Genomic DNA, 9,325 nt, shown 5'->3' with positions numbered 1-9,325 from the left:
GGTGGCTAATAGTCCATGACGTGCGGCGACCTCTCCAGCAAACTCTGCCAGCCGCCGGGGTGGGCCGGTTCGGAGCTGGTGACCGCGATCTCCCAACGCCCTTTTTCTGAGAGGTTCCAGAGATATGGGGATTGAACTTCTCGACAGAGATATGTGGTCAAAGTTCGCTCTCGAAGCCCCACAAAGAGCACTCGAGTTTGTAATGGCCTTGGAGGATAAGGGATCACAAAGACTGTGGAGGAGGAGGAGGAGGAGGAAAAACATTTATTATATAAACTTCCATTTCTTCCTGAGTGGAGCCCTCAGTCCAGAGCTTCATGTGCCGCCTCAATCCTGCAGGCCCGCCAGAACAGCTATCGCTGGTCTTGCGGGTTGTTGCGAATAAAACGGTCTCAGAAAGAAATAAATACACGTAAGTCCATAAGCCCATGGGCCACGGCAATCCTCTCGGCCCGCTCGATTAGCCGGCGTTGTTCGGTCAGCTCCGTGCGGGACAAGGCCTCTTCCCAAGATGAGAGGGTGGGGTGAGGTACAGGTGGAATGCCGCCGGTTGGCTTTGGGCAGGCCCAAACAGAATGATATAGTGTAGGTTGGTGTTGTTGGCAGGTGGGGCATTTATCTGGGTAGCGGGTGGGGAAGAACAACTGTTTGTGGTACAAATTTGTATACGTGTGAGTCTGCAGTTGTCGCCATGCCACAGCTTCGGCCTTGGTGAGTGTTGGGTGCGGCGGTGGCAGAGTTCTTCTTTGTGTACGGTAATATAGTGTAATGTGGGTGTAAAACTGTAGAACTGTGCTGGCGTCCTCTGTGTCTACTTCTCCCTCCGCTTCCGTCGACAGCGCCCGGAAGGTTGCTGCTCGGGCGAGCGCGTGCGCACTCTCGTTGCCAGGAAGGGAGGAGTGACCAGGGGTCCAAACAAATTTAACAATGGGAAAGGTATCATAGTTTATAGGTGAGAGCATGCGTGAAGCCTCGAAAGATAATGTATTCTTCGCGGAAGCGCGACACACAGCTTGTGAATATGTGGAGGGAATACGCGAGCCTGGAGCTGTGTCCAGGTAGTTTGCTGTTCCTTCGCGATAGAGACGTGTGGTGGGGGATATACGGGTCTGTTTCCTGTAATGAAGAGTTAATGACAATTGACGAGCAAGTTCCTAGCACTACCCTGGTCTACGGTGTTCCCTGCTTGGCTGACTGACATACGCTCGACCAACACTGGGCCACTTCGTTTCGGTGTTACCTGCGTGGGCTTGCACCCTAACTATTTGAACTGGTCTGAGTTCTTTAGCAAGAACTAAGAATTTTTCGGGTTTTATAATGATTCTTTTCCCGTGCACAATTCGTTATTACTCTTTTGGAGTCGCTCAGAATGACTTTGGCAGCGGAGGAGGGCATGGCAATCACTATGGCTGCTGCCTAACGAAATAGAGTTTCACACACGGAGGATGTTTTTTTTTTTTTTCAAGCATTCCCTGTGGCAGCCGTCCTTAACCTTGGAAGTTTTCACCTTCCATAGTACATTACGCTCCCTGAGGCAGCCATCTTTAAGCTTGGAAATTTTCACCGCCAGCCGTACTTCTACTGCGTAGGGTGAAAACTTCCAAGGTGAAATACGGCTGCCCCAGGGACCTTAATGAACCTTTAGCTTGTGTGAAAACCTATTTCGTTATTAGCGGTGGGGTCCCGCCGGCCAGCGCTGCGCTGAGCGAGCACCATCTAGGTTCTAAATTCTAGATAGCGCTCGCTGGCTGAGTGCGCACTGCGATTAATTATTTTATGAAGCGGTGTTCGAGCCTTCTCCTGAGTTGATCGCTCGGCAGGCCGTAAAACAATATCAGAGCAAGGAAAAAATTGAGACAACTGTATTGTGTGTGTGTGAGGATAACCCTTACTGGCGGAGCTTAAAAGTCCCAATAATTTTTTGTATGCCTGGCATTCTTTCAAATAACGAGATAGCTCACGATTGTAATATTAGTATATCTCATGTATGCATGAACTATTTAAGGCTTAGACATTAAGCTAACAGCAAAGAGAATATGTGCGACGGGGGATACACGAGGGATATTGCCGGTGGGAGGGATTAGCACCGTCGTGTCCTACGCTTTAACTTACGCCTTTAAAAAATCTTTTCACGGGTGGACAGTTTAGGTAAATAGGTTTGTGTTTTGAACACGCACAGCTTTTATTGTTTTTTTAAAGAATACTATTTTTTATTGTTATTTCAGCAGAGCAAACCCAGCATCTGCTTGTGTGTGTGCATCTGAAGGAAGAAATGAATAAGGGGAGGGGGGGGCGATAATTTGTATTTCATACTGAATATGTTGTGATAATCGGTACAAAACGGCGTAAAGGGAAAAATCACTGACACACGAAGCGCCTCTTCTGTCAGTGCTTGTTCACGTTAAGTCTTTCAGCATCGGTTGTGGCGATATATTCACCAAGGTTTGAAGCAATGCATACGAACGCTGTATTTCACAACGACGAACGCTACCGCTGTAAATGATAGCCTGCATATCAACATATATATACATTTATTCCAGCAGCGCTTTCAAGCACTACACGCAAAGCAAAATTTCGATACATTATTTGATTATTCATAATATACCGCGCTAAAATATTTATAGCGAACCCCAGCTCTTATACTGACGCTGCCAAGCCTTCCCTAAGAGCAGGTGCCTGCCGAAGGCGTTCTTCTGCCAGAAGGCCGACCTGCACGAAGAGGAACTGCAGCGGCCAACGGTGCGGTGAAACTGCCTATAAACAGCGTCATGAACTGTAGCGGGAATGTCAATCCACACTTTGTGCAGATCATTTTAGATGTCCAGGCAAGCTGGCCCGACTACCGCAGTTTCGTTGTAACGCGAGCGGCGACTCGGTTGAGCATCTGGGGACGTCTTCGCTTTCATGCTTGCACACCTGTGGTCCAGGTGGAAGTAGCAAGTCGACTTGGCAATCCTGTATTCGGATTGGTCTCCTTCCTCGCCGGAAGAGCGCACACTGGAGCCGCCCTCTCTGCTGGGTCATGTGTTTCTGTGGAAGAAAAAACAGAGGTTCTCTGATGTGTCTTAAGAAGAGAATGGCGAAAGCCTAACCTTGCTCGCATATCATTTACCTGTCATCGTTTGCCTCGTTTTGGCGTTTGTTGCTATGCTACATGTAATTATAAACCGTTTACAGTAGAAGAAAGGCGCAGTATCTAAAGCCTTCGGCAAGTGTGGACGATAGACCATCGTTCCCGTCGCGTGGTATTCCTTCCGCCCGTTCAATCCGCCTTTTGCGCGAGGATGTGGCGCCATCATGCGGGAGCGGGCGGGAAACACATTGAGCGGCAGTGTAGCAGACGACGCGAAAGCGCACCACACGAAATGGCCACGCCCACGCTGGTAGAAAGCGAAAGCTTCCCCCCTTTTTTGGCCTCGGAGCGGAAAGTAGTGACAGTGATTGCAGCATATCATGTTCACGCAGTATGGGGGAAGGTAGAGCGTTTTCACAATCCACTCGTAACGCACGTACGCATATACTATCTTCGTATTGTAAGAGCGTGTAGCGCGAGCCGTGTTCGACGTGACAGAATCAGACGCTCTCAGCGTGCAGGTTTTCGGCAGACAGGAGAGCGTGGGGGCAGAGAGAGAGAGAGGGATCTCAAAGGGCAAAGCAGCCAGGGGTTTGTTGATGCTGCAGAGCTAGGTGGAATCGTCTCCTGTGACTTTGAGCTTTGCATATGCGCGGGATGTCTTGAGTTACCGAGCACAATGCGGTCACCACGGCGCCGGCATGGTGCAATGGGCGTCGCTTCCTCCTCGCGTCATCTACGACCGTGCAGCTATAGGATTTCATCTACGAAGCTCGGCTGAGAGGCACATATACACACCCCCTGAAAAGGGCATTGTCCCGGCCGGAATGCACAGGAAACGCGCTGCATTTTTCTGGCAATGGATGATTCAGAGCTGTAGCCGGTTTCTGGCCTCAGGAGTCAGAACGGATGTGGCCGCAGTGGTGAAAAGGTTCTCGGTGCGTAGAGAATGGTCATTCTGTTGTGAAAGGATCTCCAACGTTCATTTCTGCCTCCGCCGCGATTTCTGCGGAATCAACAACTTGGTGACACATGTGCATCTCCTACATATCGGATGCGCATCTCGGTCAGGAACCAACCCTGTTCTACGTCCAGAGCGATCCACTCTGCAAGTGAACGAGCATGAACCCTCCAGGAGACTCATTTATTGTGCCGGGCGGTTTCCTTGCCGTTGCAAACGGTTGGACGTAGACGACGATTATCAAGCTCCCTAACGAAGTGCATCTGATTGCGTACACCAAAGGAACAAAATCCGGATGCTTTGGCGTGCATGACGGCGAGCCTTTAATTAAAAAAAAAATACTGTGCGTTGTGCAAGAGTGTCAAGTGCACCATATGCTCCGAGCGGCAAAAACATATACTACAGGTATGTATGCATCTAAACAAAATACGCATGATGAAAAGTACCTACTGGAGTTTTCACCCAGGCTGTAGCGCCCAAGGGATAGCTGCAATGAGGATTTTTTCGGTGCGTGATTGCTTTAGTTGCGCCGGGGCCTGAAGGCGATGTATTTTGTCCTTTCTTTTCTTTATGTGCGAAAGGGCTAGGTAGCTTAGATATCACAGGCGGCTCTGTGCGCTAGGCCGTAATATTTAGCATGTTTTATCGTGACTGCCTAACAAGAAAAAAATACGGCGTTTTAATGCACTGCCGTTCGCGAGCGTCATGACCAGCTCAACCACTCGGCTCGCGAACGGCGGTGCATCACAACAAACGCCCAATTTTTCTTTTCTTTTTAGTCAGGCGGCAGTCGCGATAAAGCATGCTAAATATTACGGTCTAGCGCACACAGCCACCTGTGATATCTGCGCTACCCGGCCCCTTCGCACATAAAGAAAACAAACGACAAAATACATCGCCATCAGACGCGCCGAACAAATGCTCATTGCGGCTGTCACTGGTGGGTTACAGGCTTGGTGCAAACTCCGGTAGATACTTTTCATTATGCACATTTCCTTTCGATGCATACATACCTGTAACGAAGTGTTTTTCGCACAGTCGAGAGTACGCAGTAGGTAGCTAAGGTCGGCCATTCACATCTTGACGCTTGGTGGCCCTAATTGTAGCTTCACGTCGTTGTTGGCCGCGGCTCGGCGAAGGAAACCTGAAAAACCGCGTCTTGCATCTTGGCGCGCTTAGAGAGTGGCAACCGTACGCGGCAGATGTGGTTGGCATCGCTTTGCCAAGCCTGTGACGGCCACCGTGCCGCCCGGTGCCGCCAGCCCCCGTGCACTGACGGCGCCGAGAAACGCCGTCGACGCCGCTCAATGTGTTTCCATCGGTCGCCGCTACGACTTCGCGCATGCGCAGAAAACTCGCGCAAAAGGCGGATTGGGACATTGCAAGATAGCAGGAACGCTACACAACAAAACGTGGCGCGGAATCTCGCAGAATATGACAGATCCCGCGCACAACTCTCGCGCGCGAGATTTCGTTTCATAAGCAAAGAAGGCTTTCACCTTTAAAAAAAAAGGGGGGGGGAGTTAATTACGCCACTAAAGGCCGCCTGTAATCGATGTGTGCAAAAACACTAGTGGCGCAGTGTGTTTTTAAATTATAGCTTATATAGCTGGTTCGGTCGATAAACCGAGGTCGTCGCGGTCGTCATCGCCGTCAATAGTCGTAGTAGTAGTAATAGTAGTAGTAGTAGTAGCAGTAGTACTAGTAGTAGTAGTAGTAGTAGTAGTAGTAGTAGTAGTAGTAGTAGTAGTAATCACCGCGTGTCTCACAATTTCTATTACCTTACGGATGTTTTGTTATAGGCGATTTACATTTCATGAAGTCGCTGGAAAACCTGAGTAAATGGAACAAGGGAGTTCAAAAGTGTCAAAATGCTCAGTGTGAACAAAATGATTGATGATTCAAATTAGCAAAAATTAGGTTATATGACAAATCAACTGCAAATAAAAAAAAATGAAAAATGCGATCAAAAAGGTCAAGCTGATCTGAATGGAAAGTCAATATTTAGTGTAAAACAAATTATTAAGAATCTAAAAGAAAAAACATCCTTCACGGCGGAGCTTAAAGGTGAACTGCAATGAAATTTTGAGGCGAAAGCCCTTCTATACTCATGGTGAAAACTATCACGCGTCGGCGAGATTTGTCGCGAGATATGCGAGCTAAATAGTGCGAGTGACCGACTGGTGATCGGAAGCGTAGGGCCCGTATTCCGAGTTTGCGTCGTTATCAAAAGTGTCGCAATCTCCCCGACCTCGAGTAATCTGACTTGTGGAAACCCCGGAATATGTGGCCACCTCTTCTGTTTCCGTATTGTCAACACCCAGTTCCGGCGTTTCGACATATCAGATGACTCGTGGTCACGTGAGATAGCGACACTTCGATAACGACGCAAACTCGGAATACGGGCCTAGGACACGGTGGCCTAGGAGTTCCATTCCCTTTTGAGGTTGGTTTTTTCTGTAAGGTTAAATCCAAAAGATGCCATCACCTCCGGCAATAGGTTTTGCTGACACTTCCAGTGCCGACATAGCCAAGTAGGCTTTCGCCCTAATGAAGGGTCATACAGACGCACTTTGCATCGCTTTAGCTCTCCCTGTGAAAACAAACTAAGTAGCTGCACTTCGTGGGCACTGACAATGTTTTCGCCGGAATGGCGAAAAAAGCAGCTCGCGCGTACACAGCACCATAGCCCACTTCTGCTATCCTAATCAAATTGTATATTCCCAAGCGTTCCTGATCAAAATTTTGTGAAGAGAGACGCTGACGTGTCCTAAAATGAAGTCTTATGACGAACTCAGGCTGCAGGCATAAGCCAGCACCATCAGCGTTGTTGCACGAGTCGAGGTCCTCGCAACCCCTCCGACATGGTTGAACGTGGTGACGGGGTTCATGGTAAGTCATAAAAATTGGGCTACACCACTACATGTGAACAGACCATGACCATGCATTGCGTTCAGCAGCTCATAGATCATAAAAATGTCTACACCAAATTGGTTTCGAGCAATGAAAAAGCGCAGTATTTGTCACTCTTCTCAATGGTCACCTGAACCTCACCGTACAAGAAAATGTGGAGGAGGGAAAATAGAAGAAGAAAAGAGGTGCCGTAGTGAATAGCAACGGAATAATTTTCACCACCTGAAGATCTTTAACGTGCCCTGATGTCCCACAGCACATGGACGCAATGCGTTGCGACGGAGGTTAAACGCGAACGCATCTCTCGCCGTTTCATGGAACTGCAACAATGTGTTTTGTGGACTACATTTCGTTTGATTTCATCATTTCCTCTGAATTGAGCACAAATATCTGCGAACCCCATCCCTTGAAGTTTAACACATTCTACGCAACCAAAAGGAACCATCGCGTTCGTTGGAACTTCCGATGGTTGTCGGAACAAAAACAAGGCTTACCTCCTCAGGCGAAGGACCTAAATCGAAGCCGTCACCAGCCTGCCTTTGCGTGGATTCCATATCGGTGATAGAAAGGGGCCCTGCAGTCAGTAACTTCACAGCAGTCTGCGGAGGCATCTCTGTCTTGCAACGCGTGCAACGTAGAACTGAAGCACCCGCGCCAAATGTAGAAAGGCCGTCTTTCTATGAACGCGGGCAAGTAGTACTGAAGCACTCGCCGGCGACGAAGGTAGACAGGCCGATGTGGCAACGCTCTTCGACCCTGATGGGGGCGGGGGAGAGAAGGCGCAGCGGCACGAGAAAGAGGTGAGCAAAGAGCGCCGCCACGTGAACGGTATTAGCCTCGAGATCCTTGCTCGAGATCGAGCAGAGTCGCCAGCTTGCGGCTCAGCGGCGAAACCTACTCAGTGTGGATGCGTTTTCGCGTCGCGTGCCAGCCCGCAGTGATTTACGCGCGCGCATGCGGCGTGTACGGGAGTATTTTTGTTTGTTTCGCAGTTCCTGTGAGCTTTTGCTTACCTGTATGCCTCTTGCAAAATAAATATGAACAGTCTATAACCCCATGCTTCGCTAAAAAAAAATACTTCTCCTTATCGAGCATGTCATGCTTGGATAAGGACATCATCCATCGCGGTCTTCGGCGCTTGAGATCCTTTGACATGCAATGTCTCAAACGAAGTGGTACTGTCGTTACCGCCGTGTCAAAGCAAAACCGGTCGCTGCCGTCAATAAAAGTTGATGCAAAGGCTCAGAAATCGCATATTCCCGTTTCTGTTTGGAATACCGCAGCTACTGAAACATATGCCACCCCAGACTGCTTCATGCAGCAGAATGCAGTTTGAACAGACCACTCTATGCCTACTATGCCTTCCGTATTCACGATAGAGTTTTGGGGAAAGGAAGGCGCATTATACATTTGGACTAACACAACGAAATTGTGGACATCGACACCTAATTAGGTCAATGTCACTTAAAGGTGAATTTAGTGTCACTGAAGACCTGCTATACCTAGCGTAGTGAACCTCTGGCTTCCATTGTAAATTTGTTTATAAAAAAGGAAATGCGCAATATTAGTCAGTCACTTGAAGGCGAAAACTACCAAAGTGTAAGGCTGGTTGGTTGGTTTGTGGGGTTTAACGTTCCAAAGCAACTCGGGCTATGAGAGACGCCGTAGTGGAGGATTCCGGAAATTTCGACCACCTGGGGTTCTGTAACGTGCACTGACATCGCACAGCACAAGGGCGCCTTGCTTTTCGCCTCCAAAGAAAAACTGCCGCCGAGGCCGGGATTCGATCCCGCGTCCTTGGGAACAGTAGTCGAGCGCCGTAACCACTGTGTAAGGCGGCTGCATAACGAGATAGGCGAACACTTAATTGATGAGCCTTAAAAGGAGTTACCTCCTAGAGTTGATCCGGCTCTTGACCACGGGAGGTGGCTAATAGTCCAGGACGTGCGGCGACCTCTCCAGCGAACTCTTCCAGCCGCCGGGGTGGGCCGGTTCGGAGCTGGTGACCGCGATCTCCCAACGCTCTTTTTCCGAGAGCGTACGTTCCAGAGATATGGGGATTGGACTTCTCGACAGAGATATAAAATGTGGTCAAAGTTGGCTCTTGGAGCCCCACCAAGAGCACTGAGTTTGTAATGGCCTTGCAGGATAAGGGATCACAAAGATGCTGAAGGGAATACGCGAGCCTGGAGCTGAGTCCAGGTAGTTTGCTGTTCCTACGAGAGGGTGGTGCTGGGGGATATAAGAGTGTTTCCTGTGATGGAGGGTTAATTCATGATAATTGACGAGCAAGTCCCTAGCACTACCCTAGTCTACGGTGTTCCCTGCTCGGCTGACGAACGCTCGACCAACAGTGGGCCACTTCGTTGCCGGGGTTA

The 9,325-nt window shown here is 49.2% G+C and overlaps 1 long non-coding RNA gene across 1 annotated transcript; it reads right to left on the bottom strand.

Annotated features, from left to right (window-relative positions):
* Positions 1 to 2,514: 2,514 nt before the first annotated feature.
* LOC146189331 (uncharacterized) lies at positions 2,515 to 7,673 on the bottom strand. The gene is made up of 2 exons (XR_014707287.1): positions 7,442 to 7,673; positions 2,515 to 3,030 (listed from the first exon to the last, which is right to left on the bottom strand). It is a non-coding gene; the product is annotated as an uncharacterized LOC146189331 (long non-coding RNA).
* Positions 7,674 to 9,325: the final 1,652 nt, after the last annotated feature.

Source organism: Amblyomma maculatum, chromosome 5, assembly GCF_055883805.1.
Source record: "Amblyomma maculatum isolate TAMU_Amacu chromosome 5, ASM5588380v1, whole genome shotgun sequence".
NCBI classification, from domain to species: domain Eukaryota; kingdom Metazoa; phylum Arthropoda; class Arachnida; order Ixodida; family Ixodidae; genus Amblyomma; species Amblyomma maculatum.
This window is presented reverse-complemented; position numbering and strand designations above follow the sequence as displayed.